This window comes from Nylanderia fulva, unplaced genomic scaffold (assembly GCF_048542155.1).
Source record: "Nylanderia fulva isolate GAGA-0341 unplaced genomic scaffold, ASM4854215v1 Scaffold30, whole genome shotgun sequence".
Classification (NCBI taxonomy): Eukaryota; Metazoa; Arthropoda; class Insecta; order Hymenoptera; family Formicidae; genus Nylanderia; species Nylanderia fulva.
In genome coordinates, this window is record NW_028190369.1 from 1,773,658 (window position 1) to 1,795,952 (window position 22,295).

Consider the following 22,295-nt stretch of genomic DNA (forward strand, 5'->3'; position numbering starts at 1 on the left):
AACCGCATGGCTCTATCTGTTATAGTTTCGGAAATATCGATTTTTTTGAAATAATATACTTTTGCAAAACATTTAAAAAAACACGAATTCTGGTCGAAAATCCTGTATTTCTAAATTGTAAACGATAAGACAAGAAAAAACGTGAAATCCATGGCTCTATTACAATTAGATATCGATTTTTTAAAGTTGATAAACTTTAAGAAACATTTCGAAAATGACGAGTTTTGATCTAAAATGCTAATATTCTGAATTGTACACGATAAAACAAGAAAAAAAGTGAAAACCGCATACTTTTATTAATTATAATTTCCGAGATATCGATTTTTTTAAATTAATACACTTTTACAAAATTTTGAAAATCACGATGTTTCGTAAAAGTGTATTAATTTAAAAAAATCGATATCTCGGAAACTGTAATAAATAGAGCCGTGGTTTTCACTTTTTTTCTTGTTTTATTGTATATAATTCAGAACTCCAGCATTTTCGACTGAAATTCATAATTTTCAAAATATTTTGTAAAAGTGTATTAATTTAAAAAAATCGATATCTCAGAAACTATAATTAATAGAAGTATGCGGTTTTCACTTTTTTCTTATTTTATCGTATATAATTCAGAACTTCAGCATTTTCGACAAAAATTCATGATTTTTAAAATATTTTGTAAAAATTTATTAATTTTAAAAAATCGATAGCTCGGAAATTCTAACAGGTAGAGGCATACGGTTTTCACTTTTTTTCTTGTTTTACAGTGTATAATCCAGAATTCCAGATTTTTGGTCAGAATTCGTGATTTTTAAAATATTTTATAAAATTGTATTAATTTTAAAAAATCGATAACTGGGAAACTATAATAGGTAGAACTATGTGGTTTTTACGGTTTTTCTTGTCTCATCGAGGGGTTATGATTTAGAACTCTAACATTTTTTTGCCAGAAATTGATATTTTAAAAATATTTTTAATATTGAAAGTACATTTTTTATTTCTAAAAATCGCAGAACTTTTTCAAGAAAATATCAGGAACTATGCAACTGTTCAAAAAACCTTGAAATTCTTTTAAGAATTATTAGAATTTGATATGCAAAAATATGTAACAGCACTCCTATTTTTTAAAACTAATTTCCATTATCGTAATTACCGTAACTATTTCTAAAAATTATCAAGAACTCTTCCTGTGATTCTACATAATTCAGAACTCTTAAAGGAACAATATCATATTGTAATATAGGGATGTTAACTTCATATCTTGTATATATATATATATATATATATATATTTGTCTTGTAGAATATCTTTACGGGAACATCAATTAATATTTATTACGTTAATATTGATTGACCAGATAGACTATGCTTTGTATTAATAATTGATATAATTATAATTTAATTTTTTAAATATTAATGCTATCCTCTCTGCTAAAGAGTCGTAAATAAATTCATTAGATGCGATTATCTCTTCTAAAAAGTCTATCGTAAATAAATTCATCAGATTTAATCAACGCAGCAATAATTATTGTTGCGAGCAAAAAGTACATTTAATTTTATCGATAAGAGAATACTTAAATTAATTACTTTACGATTTTTATTCTTTGTTGTGTGTTATCTATGTTTAATCTATATATTTATTTAATTAATGTAGCACTTTAGTCACACGAAAATATATTAAATTTAATATATTGTATTATATTTTTTGTAAAAAGTTCTAGAATCTATATTTGTTCTCCAATTTAATCCGTAAATTCTCTATTATAATCACTTAATATTTTTATCTAGCGTTCCTCTTTAATTTATCAATTTATTCCAATATTCGATCATTATAGCTGTAGTCAAAATTGTTCTATATATATGCTTCGAAAATGCATCATTCTATTTTTATTCTCCTGGAATGCAGAACAAAGATTAATGTTTCAAAGCATTCGTAGCAGTCTTTACTACAGCTTATGTCTATAAAGAATCACTGTGGGGTGAGCTTCTCTGAGTATATCTTAATCCCGTTGAAGTTTCAATTTCTCGGCGTTCGCTTTTTTTCTTTTCTCTTGACACAGATCGCAACTCTGTCAAACTTTCCGCAACATACAAATGCGTTCCACATGAAAGAGCACTAATATAAGTGATTTACTTGTTTAATAATCTCTCGAGTGTCAGGGAGAGAAAGAGAACAAATTTATGCCTTATTTGCGTAATGCACGATGGCGTTCTGGAACGTCACTTGCAGCATCGGCCCGCAGGCGATTGTTAACAAGTTGCCGCGGACTCGAGAACTTGTTGTCTGCTAAGCGTCGAAATTAGTACCGAGATCGTTTGTGAATGTCTTTCCATTTTCGTAATCAGATTGGCTTCGGTCTGGATTGATTTTATCTTACAATATTTTTCTTTTCTTTATTTAATACATTGGCTGATCAATTAATTTTTTGCATTAATCTTATTTTTACATTTTAATATGAAATGAATATTTAGATAGAGGCAAAAAGAGAAAAACAGGAGAGAGAAAGAGGAAGGGAAAGAAATGTTTTCATTCTGGAGAATTTTTTTTAATAAGGTTTAAATTCTAATGGTAAATAACACTTAGAGTTTATTTTCATTATGAAAGTTTCTCTACACAAGTTGCAGCTGCCACTTGTGAAATCTTTAGAGAGACGCGCATTTTTTTAATCAAGTTATGTACTTTTTGGATAAATGGAAACGACTCTTTGTAACTTTTACAGTGAAGTGTATACGGTATACGCATATACAGGGTGTCCGGTAACTAACGGACCAACGATTACAAGTGGATTCTTTGGTCAAATTGGGAAGGATTTTTCCTCAGTAAAAATGTCGAAAAAGGTCATCATTTTTTACAACTTTCCAATATTTGTCATTATGTATCTTTATAACTAAGCCTCAAGTTAAAATTTTATTATAGTAAACTCTACCTGAAATTAACTGAAGACTGTAATTATGTTAGACTTTTAACTCCAAAACGTTTAGTTTTCAAAAAACCCATTTTTTTCAATCGCTTATAACTCGAAAATTATTGACTTCTCAACATTTTTGCTAAAGAAAAATCGTCTCCAAATTGGCCAGAGAATCGTTGGTCTGTTAGTTACCGGACACCTTGTATAGCTTTACTCGTATATATACATAGATCGTCCTTGTATAATATATCTCCTCCGGGTTACATATCGCGGTATATCTTTCGTGGAAAATGGTAACATTATGTTAATATAATATCGTCGAGAGGGATGTACGGCGTACCGTCAAAGTTCCTTCTAATGATTATGCAAATGGTTGGTGAACGAATAATTTTGATTGAAGTAGAACGACAAAATCGTTGTTATCATCGAACTTAAACTGCAGTTGAAATATAACTGATGTCAACGCTATCAAAAAAATTAATAAATAAAAGCAAAAAGAGAATTTTTTCTTTCACTTCATTTTTTTTGAAGTCTAACCTTTTTTTTGTATTAAGATGAGCTGATAGATGGTGACAGAAAGCTCACACTTCTAGAATACTAGGTTCTGACTGCAAGTAAATTTACCATCAACTTTGCGAAAGGGATGCGGAAGAAGGAAGGCAGCGGGATATCGAAGGGCGAGATGAAGGACGAAAGTAGGAGAGTAGAAGCAGCAAACACGTCGTGGAAAGTACCGTGAAATATTGCCTCCGGATTTTGCATCCACCACCTCTCGTCTGACTTATCCCTTTTTGCTCCGACCGCCTCTCTGTCTACCGTCGTATGCGCTTCCCTAGAGAACCGGGGACTAAAAGTTAAGAGCGGTCGCGTTTATTTCACATTGACGCGCTGTTATGCGGTAATGGAAGATTTTATTGGTTTGCCGTTGGCTAAGGGACGTCCGGATTTAATTTAAGTAACTGAGTTTGACTGACTTTGAAAGCTTCAGCCGTTTTGCGGCCTTATTTACGAACCTCGCTTCGTTCACCGTCATCGATCGCACTTAAATCGGAATGTAAGATCATTTGCAATCGAGACAAAGAAATGTGTTACGCATATTTTTGTAATCACTCTTCGAGATTTTTACTCATACATATATTTTTACACATTCATATTTTCTTAATAATTCTATAATATACTAATAATTCTATAAATCAGCAATATACGTTGGGGAGTATTTAATTTAATTTTCTTTTTTATTATTATTATTGTTTTTGATCTAAATTCTCGGAGATCTACGATATGCATAATCAGGAAGTACGACTTTTAATTTCTCTCGCTTGTTTTATTTTCCATTACATTATATTGTTCGTCTTTCTAATTATTATATATACGAACTAATCAAACTTTCTTGCTGTATTCTCATTTTCTCAGGACTAATTGCTCAAAATAGATCAGTTTTAACTTTTTGAAATGTTGCCGACATATTCGGAATAAAGTTATATTCTTTATGCATAATAAGATAATTCCGACGTATTTTTTTATCCATTTGTTTAATCAATTCTGAACTTGTATATTTGAGACTTTGCATTTTATATTTAAAAAGAATGATATAATTTTTAAGAGGATAGAATACATGGCACTTTTTATATGTTATATTAGAATTGCAAATTTTTGTTTTCGTCGATATACATATTTTGTAGGTACTTTATGTGAGAGATACAGTCTTAAAACTCAATATATAAATTATATATTCTTTTAAAATAATGTTTTTGATAGCAGAAATATTATAAATATAATACTTATAAAGATATAATGAATTTAGCGAGTGAAGTATTATATTTCTCTCTTGTCTGATCAAATCAAGTCTTTTCTACTGATTCCCGAACGTTTTAATTCGAATAAATTTGATTTGGTAATTAAATGTGAAGATTTCATTTCTATTGCAAGAAAAACTTTTGTCATTATCTATTTTCAATTGCTTTTATTTATTAAGGTTAATTTTTATTTATTTTTTTATTTATATTTATTTTTTAAAAGAAACTTACTATCTCATTGTCAGTATAAATACTCGTTAATGCTTTCGCACAATGAATGATCATTATATTTTAATATCCGATAACTATTAATAAGAATACACAAAATTTTATAATATAGTATATATGAATAAATATTTACAGATCGAGCAATATTTGTGATAATATCAGTATATCAGATCGCTTCACGCTTTATGAAGACTAGTTTAGTCTATCAAATAGACTAATGAATCCCAGAAATAATTCGAAAGTTAATTTCGGAGTCAGGTGTCACAGGTATCGTAAACACTGGCACATAGTTAAGTAATTTTAGATCGGATAATACTGTTTCGGTGGTATCGACTTACCTACAAGATGATATGAAGAAGCTCTCAGGTTTACTATCTTAGAGACGAGAATACAGCCGGCGCCATCATAACGCGAATATTCTTTATCGTTTATTCGCAAACGAGCGAAGATCAACGATAAGTTTTCCTCGAGAGTTAATGTTCGATATTATACCATAACGATAAATTTGGGGAAAAAATTAATAAATTAATATTAATCATATTTTTCGCATTTGATTCCTTATTTAGAAAAGAATATTAGATTAACGGATATATTTGTGATACAGATATTTATAATTATGCGCAAAAAGTAAATATTAAACAAGAATGCAACATATTTTTACATATTTGCACAATATGAATTGAAAACAATACGGACAAAAATATAGATTGAAAAGTTTCCGTTATTTATATTTATCATTAGTTTTTATTTTTATATTGAAAAATTACGTCATTATTATTAGTGTTTAGCATGTATTTGCTTTCAAGAACTTTAATAACATATTATACAGTAATAAATTCTTATCACGTGGAAACTTATATTTTAGACGAACACTTACACTCTTTTATATTTGTGTTTACGTTATCTCGAAATTTATATATGAATTATTTAAAGTAATTCCAAACATATGATAATGTAGCACAAAATTTGTTTTGTGCGTATCTTATACATACATTTCTGAAGTGATCTTGAAGATAGGGAATATATTTTCGCGCGAAAGACTCGCGAAGATGTGATATATATGCATTTGATGCGGAGTACTTTCAGTTTTTTTGTTATAGCGTAATAATTTATCGTTACTGCACGTATATTATTACCCTTAGTCTATCCTATCCCATAAAAGTGTATGCGAAACTTCGTGGTGTCGGGATATATTAAATATCTCACTACTCAGATTGACGTCGACTGAAACGCTCGTGAAACATTTACAACTAATCCTTAGGATATTAGAAACTAAATAATCGCATTAGAAGTTGACTCATTTACAATTAACGAGTTTCGATCATTCATAAATCATCGAATATTGTCGCGTAAAGTTTCCAGATTCAATGAAATTCGATGCATTTATTTTAGAAAATTAGAAATAATTAATGGTTTACGATACAAGCATATAATGATTACTGCTTTTTCGATTGCAATTTACATATTTTACTGAATAAGTTAATTTGAATTCTCGAATTTCTCAAATTTCAATCTGCTTTCATAATTCACATTTCTTTATTGAAAATTTTTTTCTCTTTCCTTGCTATATTTTTTCGCATTTATGTCATATCGTCAGTTCATATCACAATTGAATTTTCTCTCTTTCTCTCGCTAACGTTGCACTTTACTTATTTTACTCCTTATATAACATACCGTCATCATATATATTTACACGATACACTATAAAACAGTATAAACAGCATACATAATACACTATAAACAGCATACATAATATATACATCCATAATCTCTGATATAATTATATAAATAAACAAATTATTTGGAATGATGTAATTGCATTTTATATAAGGTGCAAAATAAAAATTAAATATGAAAAATTGCCTCATTACAGTTTAATCTATATTCGATGCATATAAATGATATATAAACCGACGAACATAAATTTATATATATATATATATATTTAAACTTCTAGCCGAATTAATTCAATTTAATCTCTTTTGTATATTTTCCTATTATATAAATATACATGTTAGTCATATATTACTGTATGTTATTTACAAACGTTATACATATAAATGCATACATATACGCGCACACACACGAGAATTGTTTTTATCGCACTCGGTGTGTGCAAATTATTGTTCCATTTTATGCAGACAAATTGAAACGCCTTTTGTTGATTGTATATTGTGGAGGCCTCAATCAAAATGTTCGACCGATGAGTTCCGTTGTTTACTGGCCGGATAAGCTATGCAACTGTGATTGATAACTTTACATTTGAATCGGGAAATAGCTTTTCTAAATTTAGTAAACGATAATTTCGACCAAACACTGTTTGCATTTTGTTCCGGTAAATTTTAAATTTTAAAAATAAAGAAATATGTTTATTATTTTATGACTTTGGTGTAATTTTTCTAAAATATTAAGATAAAATTTAATTGCCAATATTTTGCAAAATATTGAGAAAAATGAATAATTTGTTTTTAGCTCGTTATTTTTCTACATTTTTACATAAGTGGATTGTATAATCTTGTTCCGTTGTACATTCTCTTATGTTAGTCGCGCTATGGTATCAAAATAATAATTCAGAAAAATCTGAAATTGTTAAAGCACAAGATAATTTAGAAAAATCAGATAAAGTCGAGAATAAAATAAAAAAAGAACTATTTTAATTATATAACTTACATATGACAATCGAATAGATAAGGTTTAAATCGAAAATACAAAAGTAGAAGCGGTTGTTTGCTTGGGATCGATCGAATAACCTTTTCCGTTGGAAAGTTCGTGATTATTTGCTCCGTTAATTTTCGACTCCACTTTCGACATAAGTCCGTCTAAATATAACACGAGCTTATTTCAACGTAACATCAGCGCCTGAGAATCGATTGTTAAGATTTTTACCACTAATGTTACCAACACACGAAATGTACTATTATCTATTATTTATAGGTTTGCTTTATACAGTTTATCGCGTGTATGTTCGCGTATTTCGTGAAAATTTCGAAATTAAAAGTTCTAACTTTATTTTCATAGTTTAATAATTTTTGATTTTGATATTTAAGCAAATATTACAAAGTACTTTTAAGGTAGCGTCTCAAGTTGTCTTGTGATTTTTTCTTTTCATTTTTCCTTAGACTTAAAGATTTATAATTTTACGTGAAAATGTATATTTTCTAGAAATTATAGATCCCAATTTATAATTTCTGATTTTGTAAATAATTTACAAAATAGATTTATATGTATGGAATTATATAATAGGATATTATTAAATCAACTCTAACAAATTTTTTTTATTTTACGTGATTATCTTAGAAGTTTGTAAGCTAAGTTTGCTGACTACTTAGCGTTACATCGTCTATTTTCGAGACGTTGATGAAAGCGCGTTAGAATCCCAACTTTCGCTCGTCACCCGTATTTCTCTTTGGTTCCAAGTCGTCAGATAAATTATTCAGTTTTGTATGCAGCACCCGTCCGGTATACCTGTGATATATCTGTGTGTCTTACAGGGTTGATCCTCCGGAATGCAATTAAGCTTATGGGACTTTGCGGGTGTTCAGGTTCTCGTCGAAATCTTTTGCGGTTTTTTCTTTATCGTAAGCGAACTTTTTGTTGCGTCTCTTGGTGTATCAAGCATTTTTAATGTTAATTTATGGAAAATAAAACATTCTTTTTAAAGAATATCTTTGTTTAATGTTAAACTGATAATAAGTAATTTTTGAAAATTGCTTTTAAAATATTTTTTAGTTTTCTCATAAAATTTACAATAAAAATTTGCTAGAATTATTCGTATGAATAATGAAATGTAAATTTGTAGTGTATATTTTCACTCTGCATAAATCTGTTAGTGATGTGCTTGAGGACTGTTGAAACGGTTATTAGAACGATGTAACTAGTATTACCAGACATTGTGTGCATGTCTGTGATACGTTTTCATATCGTTAAACGTGTATCATCGTTCTACATGATGGACCACAATTGGAAGGCAACATAATTACCTATTAATTATTCAACTATATAAATGAAACCAATGTAAATATTTGTCAATGCACATTAATATAGACATATACCTAATACATGCAATATTGATTGTATAAGGAATATAGCACTTGTCCCGGCGAGAGAATAAATCCTTTTAAATGAATCTACAGGGTTTGTCCGGAAAGTAATGCGTCGCATTTTTTTGTGACGCGACTATACATCGCAGAGCGATGGGACCGGTTGGGGAGGAAGGGGGGTACCCTTAGCTTTCCAACGGTAGGTCGCTCAATTGTTTCCATGCGCTTGGAGGGTTAGGACGGCTTATTCTGTGAACCTCTGCTTAGTGGTCGCGTCGAACTTGTGATGGAGAGAACGATAGAGCAACGCTATGCGATAAAGTTTTGCGTGAAGCTGGACAAGACGCCGCTGGAAACTTTTGAAATGCTCAAGAAAGTTTTCGGGGACAATTGCCTTTCCAAATCGCAGTCAAACAGATGGCACAAGATGTTTAGAGAAGGTCGGAAGGAGGTCGCCGACGAGGCCCGCGCAGGACGCCCGTCAACATCGCGAACGGACGACAATGTGACTCGTGTGCGCCAATTATTGAATTCAGACCGTCGAATGAATGTTCGCTTAATGTCGGAATTATTGAACTTGCCGAAAACGATTGTTCACGAGATTGTATCGGAAGACTTGGCCATGCGGAAGATTTGCGCAAAACTTGTGCCCAGAGTGTTGACCGATGCGCAAAAGCAACACCGAGTGGAAGTTTGTGAAGAACTCAAGCAACTCTGTGCAGATAATCCCAATTTCCTGAACAACGTTATCACTGGGGATGAGTCATGGGTCTTTCAGTACGATCCGGAGTCAAAGAGGCAGAGTGCGGAATGGCACACGACGTACAAGCTACTTCGACGGCCTCCCTGAACAGCATCCCAGTCAAGGAGTTCCAGAAATCTTATGACGCATGGAAATCGCGTTGGCAAAAATGTATTGACGCAGAAGGGTCATACTTCGAACAATTTTAAGTTGTTTTACCTATGCGATCAATAAATTCTTTTTTAAAAAAATGCGACGCATTACTTTCCGGACAAACCCTGTATTTATCTAATTTAAACTGCCAAAACAATTTGATTTTGAATTTTCTCTTCGCAATTTCGCAAAAATGATTTTCGTGAAAAAGACCAGGGCGGAAACAAGCTACCGTGAGATAGACATCGTTACTTTCTTGGGGATTGGCAAACATCTAGCATGAAAAAGGGAGCAAAAGGTTGATGTTTTATCTCGCTGTTTTCTGCTGTTGCCCAGCTAAGTCATATATAAAGTCGGAACTTCAAAAGAAAAGTCGTGGCACACTAGTCTAAATGCAAACTATAAGAATGTGCGCAGACCAAAGGAGATGATCATCTTTCATTCTAGCTTTTCTTTTTTTTTCATCCCTCTATTTCTATTTCAAACGACATCATAAACTTCGGAGACATTTTCAAGATCACTTTTTCTAATTTAGCTTTGGAAAGTGATAAGAATATTATTTTCTAACGAGCAAAAAGTAAATTTTTTTTCTATTATAATTCGCATAATTAGTTATTCAATTGTTCGTATTAATATATTCATCATATCAGATAAACTCGATACAGTTATCTTTGTATAGTTTCGTACTTATAAAATTAACTGTAAATATTTAAAAATTGGAACATATACATTTTTTAATTATATTCACACGCGAATATCTCGTCAACTAAAAAATCGTAAAAAATAATGATTTTTGCTCTCTCAATAGTTAATTTTCACACACGTTCAATGCGTTATATTTTCATGAACATCTCTATTCTACACAAATGATTAATTTGCTTGAAAACACAGTGCGCTATTTTTTGATTGAATCCGCGAGCAATTAAGAACCTCGAGGCAGTATCGATGATAGCCAAAAATTAACGTCACTAGATAAGTAACTTCGAATTACAATGGATCTTTATTTTCACGTGAGATTGTATTTATGCAATTTAACGAAGTATTATACAGGCAAGACGTTTAAGCGCGTGCTTTATGAGCGAATTAAAAATAATGAAAAATTGTAAAGTTTCATAACATGCACATGGAAAACTGTCGATCGGGTAGCAGTATTAATATTGATAGTACAGAGAATTATCTGACGAAACGTATACTGTGTGTATCGAATGTATTTGAGCGCGTGTTTATGTGTGTATGCACGCAAACGTATATGTTTGCGCAATCATCCAGCGTGCAAATAGAGCAAATGGAAATTGTGTGGCCAACAGTCGGAGCAATGCCGAAACAATACATCTCGTGACTCGCCGACATTACATCCAATCATCGCTTCATACGTGATTTTCAGAAATTGTTTGTGACGCCGCTTTTAGAAGTGAGGACTATCAACGCGTACGCGATATAAAAAAACCGATGCAAATTGTAAAAATTGATTCATTATTTACTTTTAATTTTAACTTATTCATGTGTGTGGTAATTAAAGTTGTTTTCTTGTCACTCATATTGTTTTAATTCCGCAAAATTTAATTTTTTTAAATACATGAATATTTATATCACGAATTTTTTAAATATATTTGAAAAAGGTAATTCAAAATGCAGGTATATTATAAATTATAATTATTTGCGTTACGAATGACGGCATTCGAATGAATAATAGAACTATGGGAAACTTTTTCTTTGATACGTGAATTAACGCAGTAGATGTTCATCGTTAATCTTTCAATTAGGACTCGATTATTCATATTATTCTCGGATATATATATATATATATATATATATATATATATATATATATAAGTTATATACCTCGTTTTGCCGCGGAAAGTTCATTCCAGAGGTTTGTTCAAGCGCTTTAGTAACACTCCGCATTCCTCGCAGTTTCCATTTGCATAACATCGCCATTGGCGGCCAAATGCCCCGAGATTACGGCAGCTTAACGAAATCCCTCTCGAACGATCGAACTCGGTCGGTCGATTTTTTCGCCGGACTTCAGCGCATTGAAAATCGCCGAGTCTCCGCTACCGGAAGAATCGTAAATCGTTCCTCTCCTTCGGTTAATTTTTATTCTTCGTTTTCTTGCGAGGAGCGCAAAACTTTTGCGTTGAAAATGGCACACAAACGGGGTTACAAAGACTTTTTAAGTCTGCTTCCCAAACTTCATTCTCGAGACACGATTCGGAAATGCGTAGTATCCCGGTATGCGTCTTGGCCGAAAGGTAACTATATGTATGTATAGGCACGAAAGTTGTCAGAATTCCTGCGGAAAGTTCGACGCGAATGCTCGCGGTAGGAAAAGGGGACGAGAAAAACAGGACAAGCGTACGAAAAATCCGGAAAGAACGCTCGTCGAGAAAACTTGCGTCCGGGGCTTCCTTTATGCAGGCATGAAAGGGCGCGCTATGAAATGCAAAAATCGTAAAAATTGCGTTGCTCAACGACAACGACGACGGAATAAAAAAATGCGGCCCTCGGAGCTTTTGAGAAAGGCAATTGTGAGAAAGGTAATTTCGGTTGCACAAACTGTTACGCGCTCGGCGGAGTAAATATTATTATTGCACTGCCACATTAAAGCTGCTAATTTAAATGACTAAACTCGCACGGGAGAGAAATATAATATATAACAGTAAATTATATCAATGAATGTAAATTTTAGAAATAATGTACATAAATTTCATTATTAATTACTTGACTAATGTAAAAAATAAGCACATTAAACTGCAGTCTCGTCGAGTGTCGTTAAAAATACAGTTTCAATTCTTTTCGCAACCGAGTCAGCAAAAGCTATTAATTAACACAATATTAGATAATGTAAAAAATCCATGAGTCTCCCAATTAATTAAGTTTTATTAGATAATGAGTAGCATAAGCATATGTGTTATATTAATAAAACATTTTTAAAAAATGAATAATTTATCACAAACGTTCCCTTCTTAAATGAAATCTGTATAGTAAATAGTTTACGGCTTTCGCGGAAAGTGGTGCCTTTTTATACGCGAAGTATGTTACTTGACAAATAAAAAGTTACTGTGTAGCGATGGTATATAAAGTGACGTGGTTCGGTCAAAATAAATTGTCCGTACGAAATTTCACTTGCGTCGTCGGGACATTGCTGTAAGCAACGGGAATGAAAATAGATGGAAAAAGTTTAGTCGGGGAACATCTATTAGCCAATAACCTACATATGAAGTAACTTCGCAGGGCGCGACACGATGCGACACGGACGCGACGTCGTAAACCAAGCCGGAACGCTTAATTGCACATTTCGCCCCAGTCCGAGAACGGGGAGGATAATCTGGCGAGTGCGCTTCTTAACTTCGCGAGTGCGCAACGAGAGCGCGCGTGTGCTACCCGTAAATTACGTCACTACGCCGCGCGCGACAGCACGGTTATTTATCCGTTCTGAATGCGGAAAATGCGCCTCGCAAACGTCCAGAGATAATCTCCGGCACGCGACGAATAACCGTTTCTCGGAAATGAACCACACAGAGAGAGCGGGTCGATTTTTAATAAACATCTCATCTTTTCGAAATGAGAAGCCGCATCGCTTATCCTCGTGGATTTTCCGCATTTCATCTTATACCTCTTTTTCAAGCTTTTTCTCACTCTCGAAGGAAGAGAACATTCGATTGAACATAATTACTTCGTCTTAAGACGTTATTTCAACTGATAATCAATTTATCCCGTTATTAACCGCAGAGGATTAATTTGCGAGGAATGGAAAAGCATGAAATTCTCTCCTTTCGTAAAATGTAAAATAACTCTCTTCTCTGCTTTTTCCACTACTTGTTTGCAATTGTTGTCTTAAGTTTTCCCAGGATGCTACAAGTATCTGTAAACGATGCAGTGTGTATGCGGTTTATACTCCGCTGAGAAATCAACTTCTTCTCAGGCATTATCAACTATGACTATGTTTGGTTTTTTTATTATATCACATTGACCAAAACTGAATTTTGTCCGCGGATGAAACTAATCTCGATCGTGAAATCATTAACACATTAATTTGCATTTGAATCATTTAATTTACGATATATATATATATACATAAATATTTGAATAATTTTAACATGTAACACGACTAGACATGTCGATAACATATTATATTTTATACATATTGAATTTATCATTTTCTATCGACCGAAAAAGAGGAAAGAAAGAAATAATAGAAGAGAGAGAAAGGGAAACAGACATAATTTACGATACAGTACGAAACAAATTTCATTTTCTTATCGTCTAACCGTGATCATTATCTTAAGTGTAAGTGGGTTGATCGTTACATTTCTGTTCATTTCGGAGCTGAGTTGTAAAACTGTATATTTGGAAATCGTCGGCGCGACAAGAGCTACGAATAATTAATTCGGACGGTTCACAGCGACGTATATTTTTCGTGTCAATCGCCGGTGTGCACATGTGTGCGTGTCTGTTATAAGCGTGATACGCGTAATGTATGGATCGGTGATTAATCTGCCCATCGAATCCAGGGCAGAAAGAAATTGCGGATGTCCGATGATTAAGCGTTCGCCCCTGCGTTTTCCCGCTGTTTCGTACTACTGAAATTTACGAATTCGCAAATGCATAATGCGAACATTGCGCGAATTTTACTGTTAAACTTTAACGAGAGAGAGAGAGAGAGAGAGAGAAAGAAACATATTTAAATATTTTAATATCTTAAAATAAAATTTATTGCAGCCCGCTTTTCAAAATTAAACTTCTGCCCGTCTCTTTTATATCCTTTGTATAATTTGCATATATATTTTTTAACTGTCTTATAAATTGCTAAAGTAGTACCTATAACTGTACTTTTCATTAATTGCAAGAAACTCGATTATGTATATATTTGTCAGAGAATCAGTTCTATTTTCAAAGTATAATTTATTAAGTAATTTTTTATAGCTTTATCTATTTTGTGCAAAAAGTGTTTTAAAATAGCCAGCTTTTTTACTAGCATGCATATATATAATGCAATATATTTAATGACATTTCAGCAATTAGTCGTAGCCAATTAATGTTAAATATACAGTATTAGATAATAAAAAGATGTTCGGGGCTAGTGCTTTTTTGTGATTAGCTAAAGGGATTATTTTTAAATAAAAGTTGGCTAGACAATTAAATAAAGCTCGACGCTCGCTCGCTTGAGAAAAATGCAGTTGACATTTTCCTTTATAATTAACCGAAAAATCTTGTAATAATCCAATATTGTAATTATTCGCGCGGTATGCTACGGACGGTAACTTTCTGCGCTTATCAAGCGTTATCACACGTTTGTCAGCTTATCAGAAGCTTTTTTTACCGACGTTATCGACGGCCGAAGCTTGCACAATTCTTACAGCTTGCAGCAAGAGAGTGCAAGCTTCGGAAATACTCGTCTCTCAATGAAGGATACAACAGAATTCTGCATTTCTCCACCGGTAACTTTGCTTTTGAGTTCTAGGTGAAAGGAAAGCTCTTCTTCCATATGTCAATCAATTTTATTGATCGACAAATTTTGTATTAACAATCCTGTTTTACACTTCTTAATTACCTCGCATTAGCATTTTCCTTTACTACAAAGTCATCGGTTAATTATGTCAGAAGTATGCATTTTTACTTATATTTCGATTTTTGAATATAATCTTTATATGTTTTATTGAACACAAATTTATTGTTAAAATTGATTTTTTATTACGTATGAAATATTACAGTCTTACTGCAATTTTTCCGACGGTCGATGTAGCTGATAACGTAGATTGCTTTGGCCAACGGTTGTCCACATTCGAGCTTCGAGCTCCGAGCTTAATCGACAGAGAAAATTTTATTGATTCACTGCCGGTGGAATAATAACGAACACGGAAAATTTTCGAATGAAATATAATCGAGTTGCCAAGTAACGGCTTCATGAAATATGTAACGGCGTGGAATAAAGTTTAATAAACGCGCGCAACAAATCTATAGTCATTTGATTAATGCCTTGGATTGAATGCCAAGCGATTCATACGGCGGATTACAATTAAAACAAAACGCGCGATTTTATGCAATTTGCATCCCGCCTTTAACAAAAGGGAATAAAATGATGTGCGCGTGCACGGAATTAATCAAAATACGGTGCTAATATTTTTTCAGATTGTAAAATTATGGATTATAGAGAAATTTATGGGCACTACGACGACTGGATTTGCATAATGTAATTTTGTTTTCCGGGTATACATTACGAGTGTATGCATATAAATCGAGTTTTCCTTTACAGATTTGAATATTTACCTCTTTCGTTGAAATTTGATTATTTAATACAGTTCTATTGAACTCATACTATTTTATTATACCATCCCATATAACTGTTGTACTACTTGGTTATATAATATTTAATTTCTTGAGAACTGCGCACTTTAGGTTTTTTGCCTCTTTATTACATTATTATATTTCTTCATTATATAATTAGCTGTTACTTTGAATGTTACTCTATTAATTTTTATATCGGTTCATTAATAGCTACGGAGAAAAGCGTCTCGGTATAAAAAGCAATATCATGTTTTTTTATTCCTTTTATAGTCCATTAACAGTATATACAATTTGCTATTTTTTTTTTTCAATGAGTTTCGTGTCGCATCGCGAAGAATTTTCTACGCGTCTTTCTCGAAAACTACGGTACTTTATCGTTTCGAGTTTCTCTCTCTCTACTATCGTATTCTGTCACATTCGAATTCTTTTTTCTCTTTCTTTATTTTTTTTTCTTTCGGTCGAAATAACGGCTGTGAGCGTTATTTCGATAAAAACGAAAAAGAAGTAAAGCGAGACACTCCGCATCTCGATGAGTGCATCCGCGAGCGCGACTGGCGAAGATACTTTCTCGTAATAGTAGTAGTAGTAGTGTCGAAGTAGGTAGAAGTTGTTCGGGAAAGTCTCGCCGGTACACAATTTCCAGGCGGATGCGATTCTCTCGCGCGAAATCACCCTGTTTACGCGCGAAACTTCCGATCGCCAATGTCACCGGCCAATCCCACGTCCCGATGTTTGCTCCTTCGTGTAACGTTTATCGCGAGCACGTTTGGAACCTGTCAGTGTGTTTTGCCGCGCGAGGCGGTCCATAACCGGTGCTCGAAACTCGTCGACGTGGACGTTGGCGTTCTTCTCATAAAGATCTTCCGGCCGATAGATATGGTTCCTGAAATCAGCTGGTTTTTTTTACCCTTCCCATTCCGTGTACCACTTTAATATAGCTGGACATACGATATTTCTAAATATATATACATGCATATTTTTCGTTTACTCATATAGAAGATTTAATGCTTTATAATCTAAAGGAACTATATAATTTTTATTATCGTTTTATGAACCGTTTCTAGTTTCTTCTCACATTATATTGCATTTATTCTTAATAAAGATCTCTTAGATCTGTACTTAAACTTTATCTTAGGTCTTGCGTTTATATATTACATGTAATAAAAAATTCAATTTTGATGCAATAATTTTTCTTTTACTTTTTATTCTTCGAAACAATTTTAGATAATCTTACTTTAGATAAATGTTACTAAAGTATCTTAAATACACAAGATTAATGTTAAAATGTGTCCAAAGAGAAAGTCGAAAAAATGCAAAAAAAAAAAAAAGAAAAGCTTCAGGAAACTTATTATCATGTTAAATTCTAATTAACTATTCTATTGACTTTAATGTCATCAAGTTTAAAGATTAAATATCTATTACAGTACGCAATTTGTGGCATGCATGCGGTGTCTGTCAGCATTATGGTATAATGATGATGTCATCATATCGTAATATTCATTCGTCCCTTGGTGCTTAGCGATACTCGATAGCGAATCGATAGATATATCGTGAAACAGTAATGAGAATTCTTTATGAAATTTGTCTGAATTTACGCAATTCGCTCGAGCTTGCCATTAGATTACGTAATGCGTAGGAATAAATATATTGATATCTATGTAAATCATAATCACATATTTTTGATCGAGTACACGTCGAATTACAATCACGTCGCATTTCTATGCCATCCGGTGACAGAATACACTGAATAATACATAAAGTTCGATCATGATAGAAATGACGAGAAATTTAGGTAAAGAAAAAGAGAGGAAAAGAGAAAAAAAGAGCTAGGGAATAAAACGCAGCCGTCTGCTAGAAGAGATTAATCGACCATTAATTATTTGTTATTGTTTACCAAGTGTTATATTATACATTAGTATATTGCGTGATATCTTTCATCTTCATGTCGTCAATAAAAGAGCATGCAACGCAAGAAAGAGCGTCTTGCAAAGTTGAGTGGTCGCGAAAATAAATACGCACATAGAGAATTTGGTCGCTCGCGATCCTCTAAAAAATTCTATGCATCCGCGATACACTTGTCTCTCATACAAACTATTCTCGAGAATTTCCCATGAGCCGTCGTTGTTGACCAAACCCCGGACACGTATTCTCCTTTTTCTTACTCTTCTCTCGGTTTTATATCCGTGATAATTCGCGATCAACTTGAAATTCGCCCATTTCGTTATAACTTTCCAGCTTGGCGAAATTGAGAAATGTTTTTATATGTATGTGTGAGTACTTTATTCTCTCATCTCCCTCGTCAGAGATATATATATAAATCTTCAACAAAGACTAAATGACATTTTTATCACGAGATATGAAAGCAGTTACGATTTATACAATGCAATTATAATATAAAATGTGATATTCTTCCCCATAAGAAACAAGAAAGCAATTACAATTTATATTACATTTCAATTATAACATCAAAATATATAACTTATAAGTGTATAACACACTAAAGCAATTGTGCAGATACACCTTTTGAAATATAAAACGTGAAAAACAAATTCTGTTTATCGAGTCGAAGGTGAAAAACTGATCTTCAACTGGGATATCTCGCAGTATTGTTAGTGGATTAAAAAAGCACTCTTGCGGAAAATCCGGTAGATGTACAATCTCGTGATATATTATATAACTTAGCATCCCTTTCCATCCCCTTTCTTCCGTTATACCAAACATCCCCTTTTTAACGTCAATCCAATTCGTCCGCGAAAAAAGTTACGGATTAAAACAGAGACGATGGTGAGGGCGACTCTCTCTTCTGCGCTTCTTCTCGAATCGAATCACGTCCCTATGAGAGTCTTATCGGCCGTTAAGCTTCGTAACTGCGGCAGTAGTGTGCCGCTGATCCCGATCGATTCTGGCAAAGTTCATAATGGCACAGGCGATATAACCCGCGTGAGCGCGTAACGTACCTCACGACCTCACATGTATGCGGGCGCTCTCGTATATCGCCAGCGTTACCAAACGCCCTTTGATCTCGCCCTGCATTATGTATGAGAAAGAATTGCACGTTCTGGCCAAGCAATGCAGTATACCAGTAGTTCGCGGCAAATCAAACGGTACGAGAAAATAATCGGACTAGGAGGAGATAATTGAATTCAGTGTTTAAATCGCGAGACACGATATTATCGAAGCTTACTACATTTTCCTTCGTATAATGGTAATGACCGAAATGGTAATTAGGACGGCAAATATCATAAAGTGCGGTTATATGTAGCAGAAACAATATGAAAACGATTATTTAAAAGTGATCTCTTATTATAATATATAAGAATGATATTGGTAAAGCGATAACGGATTTTCTTTATCTTTATATGAAGATAAAAACACATCTATTATAAAACTTTGTTATAAGTTCACTGTCTCGTAAAAAGAAAGCAATTTTCGAACCCTCTTTAGAATGTGAAAATATGGTTACGCATTAAAGTTTTTAAACAAGGAGTTTCCTTATTTTGCATAATCATATACTTCGTATAAAATCTCATTTGCTTTAATACAAAGCAATATTCATTTTATTAGCAAAAAGTTTATTTTCCACATAGGTCCGTGAACTTCTTATTTTTCCTAAATCAATTTGAAATTCAAACATTCAATATCAAGTATTTTATAAATTTTAGAATCTGTGAAATACCTTCGAGATGTGTACGTCTATCTCTGTTGCAATTGTTAAAGGTTTCTTGTTTGCTCAAACTTGAATCAAGAGAAAGGGAAAAAAAAGAGAAACGCAGTTGTGTTTTCCACGACAGCTGGTGCGATTAAAGAGCAAAATGACGGTCGGTGCAGTGCAGTATTCGCTCGTGTAAAATCAGTCTACGGCAATTTATATGATAATTGCCTCGTTGCATCTCTAGTCAGCACGAATTCTTTTTACCGCAAGGAGGATCTCCTCTTTTTCTTGCTACCCTGCTTCCTGCTTTTCGATGTTCACTGCGCTTTGCGCATGTCTATATAGTTGCGGCATATATTTTCTCTCTACGACTTTTCCTCTTTTTCGCCCTAATCGTATATTTCCCGAAGAAAAGTGTTTTCTTGGAATTTTCTTTCGCGCGCATTTATCGTGTCGTTCGTCTGCTTATAATCCGCGTGCAGAAATTTTATTGTCGTTTCTTTCCCTAGATGTAAATCTTTCATTTCTCATGTATAGGAGGATATAGGATGTCACAAAATTATCGCGTCTATTCCTTCATTTTCGATTAAATTTGCGACATTTGTCTAATCAAAATCTAAATGTCAAAGAACCAGGGTGTCTAGCAGTCAGGGAATTTTATAAATCTGGAATTGTCAGGAAAAAGTCAGGAAATTTTACTATTTATCTGGAGTTTTTCACAAATATTAAATAAATATAAACTTTTCTTTGATTCCCAGCACGCCAATTTTCTGTGTTGTTAAAAATCGATTCATCTGCAGCGTGTTTGTTAATTTATATTTTCATCGTCGTGTTATTTTATTTCAATGTGTTTGATAGAAACTAAAAAATTTGATATAAATAAAAAAGTGGTTCTTTAAACAGTTTACAGTGACATGTTTGTTTCGATTATCGTACATAATGCAGATTATATATAATTGATTAAAATATTTGTTTTTTTTAACTTTCGACTCTTTTCATTGTTGACAAAAATTCATGATTTAATATTAAATCGATTTATCATATAAATATATGCAACTTATATATATTTGGAAAAAATAATACTAAAAAGTGAGGGAAAAAATGAATTTCTAGTCTGAAAAAATCTGAAAAAGTCAGGGAATTTGTTCATTGAGTCTGCTGGACACCCTGAGAAGGGAAATATCTATTTCTAGCTAATTTCTCTCTATATTTACGGCGCAATTTTCTTTGCGTTTTCTTCGACCCACGCGTAATCGTGAGAAAAAAAATGATTGCCTCGAACGTGAAAAATTCGCAGTACTTACGATCGATGGACAAGCATGGCTTTTAACCGCCATCCACCCTATCCGTTCAGTGTGCCTCACCGTTTACCACTCTCGCTGCCCATCCGCCTTCGACGCCCGGCTTTTTTTCCGGGCCAATCTTCACCCCTTCAACCCCACTTCGACGCGCTACCGATGCACACTCTTGTGAACATCGAACGAATAGCGTTTGAGGGAATTGATGGACCTCCGGCACTCGACATCCCGAAATAGGATAAAAGAGCGATGAAAAAAGAGAAAATGCTCATCGTTCACAAAAGGATCGATATAGAGGAGAAAGAGAGCGGAAGGCATAGCTTTCATCTATTCTGTTCTATTATACTTGGCGGTTGGCATCACTATTGGCCGATTAACTAGAAAACTGCATATTTATGCATTCGATTGCAATGACAAATTAAATGGTTGTGCTTTCGCAAATTCTCGGAAACGTCGTTTCTTATTTAAACTTTTCGTAAGCTACATATATTAAATATTTAATGCGTGCATACATTGATATAGAATTTTGTTGTCTGTAAAAAAGATTAATTTGTGACTAAATAGAAAGAGAAAGAAAATAATTCAACGAGTTGATAATTAGGTGAGATTATATACTTAATTTCCTCGTAACTTCCTTCGCGATTATATGTACAACAATAACAATGTCGATGATGCGGTTCATTTTAGTCGAATCAAACTTTATCTGTAATTCAGCCGGAATTGCTGTTATAAAATCGGAGGTAACATAATGATCAAGTTAGACTTGAGCAGCGTGAGAGATAGTTTATTCAGAGGAGCTGTGTTAAAACCAAGCACTAGAGATGGTATTTAGAGAGAAATAAAGAAACATTACATGCGTTTGATAGTTGGATCGAGCTACAGATTTTGTTCGATCTCGAGACTGTTCGGCGATCTCGATAATATTGCCATAAATATGCCGACGCGGCACGTTCATCTTGGATGGATGCCATTTGGATTTTCTTGTGATTGCGATTCCCTGTTCGGTTCAACGACCCTGACAATCCGGCAGAGGTATCTTGTTATCGATACAACGATTGATCGACTGTAAAGCCGCATCTTTGTGGGCGGGATACGCTATTCGCGAATGTTATATATGACCCTGTCCATTTCGATTCCGGTCGATTCGCAGGCAGTAACGTAATGCGGCAGATACAAACATGGGTACATTCGTGAATTTAAGGTCGATC

General features: G+C 33.4%; 1 pseudogene across 1 annotated transcript in view; it reads left to right on the top strand.

The window, feature by feature from the left end:
• Positions 1–21,284, top strand: part of LOC146722535 (uncharacterized) — a 92,360-nt pseudogene extending 71,076 nt beyond the window's left edge. The window contains exon 4 of the transcript XR_014925118.1: positions 21,144–21,284. The product of XR_014925118.1 is annotated as an uncharacterized LOC146722535 (transcript). The remainder of the gene's footprint in view (positions 1–21,143) is intronic.
• The last annotated feature ends 1,011 nt before the right edge of the window (positions 21,285–22,295 follow it).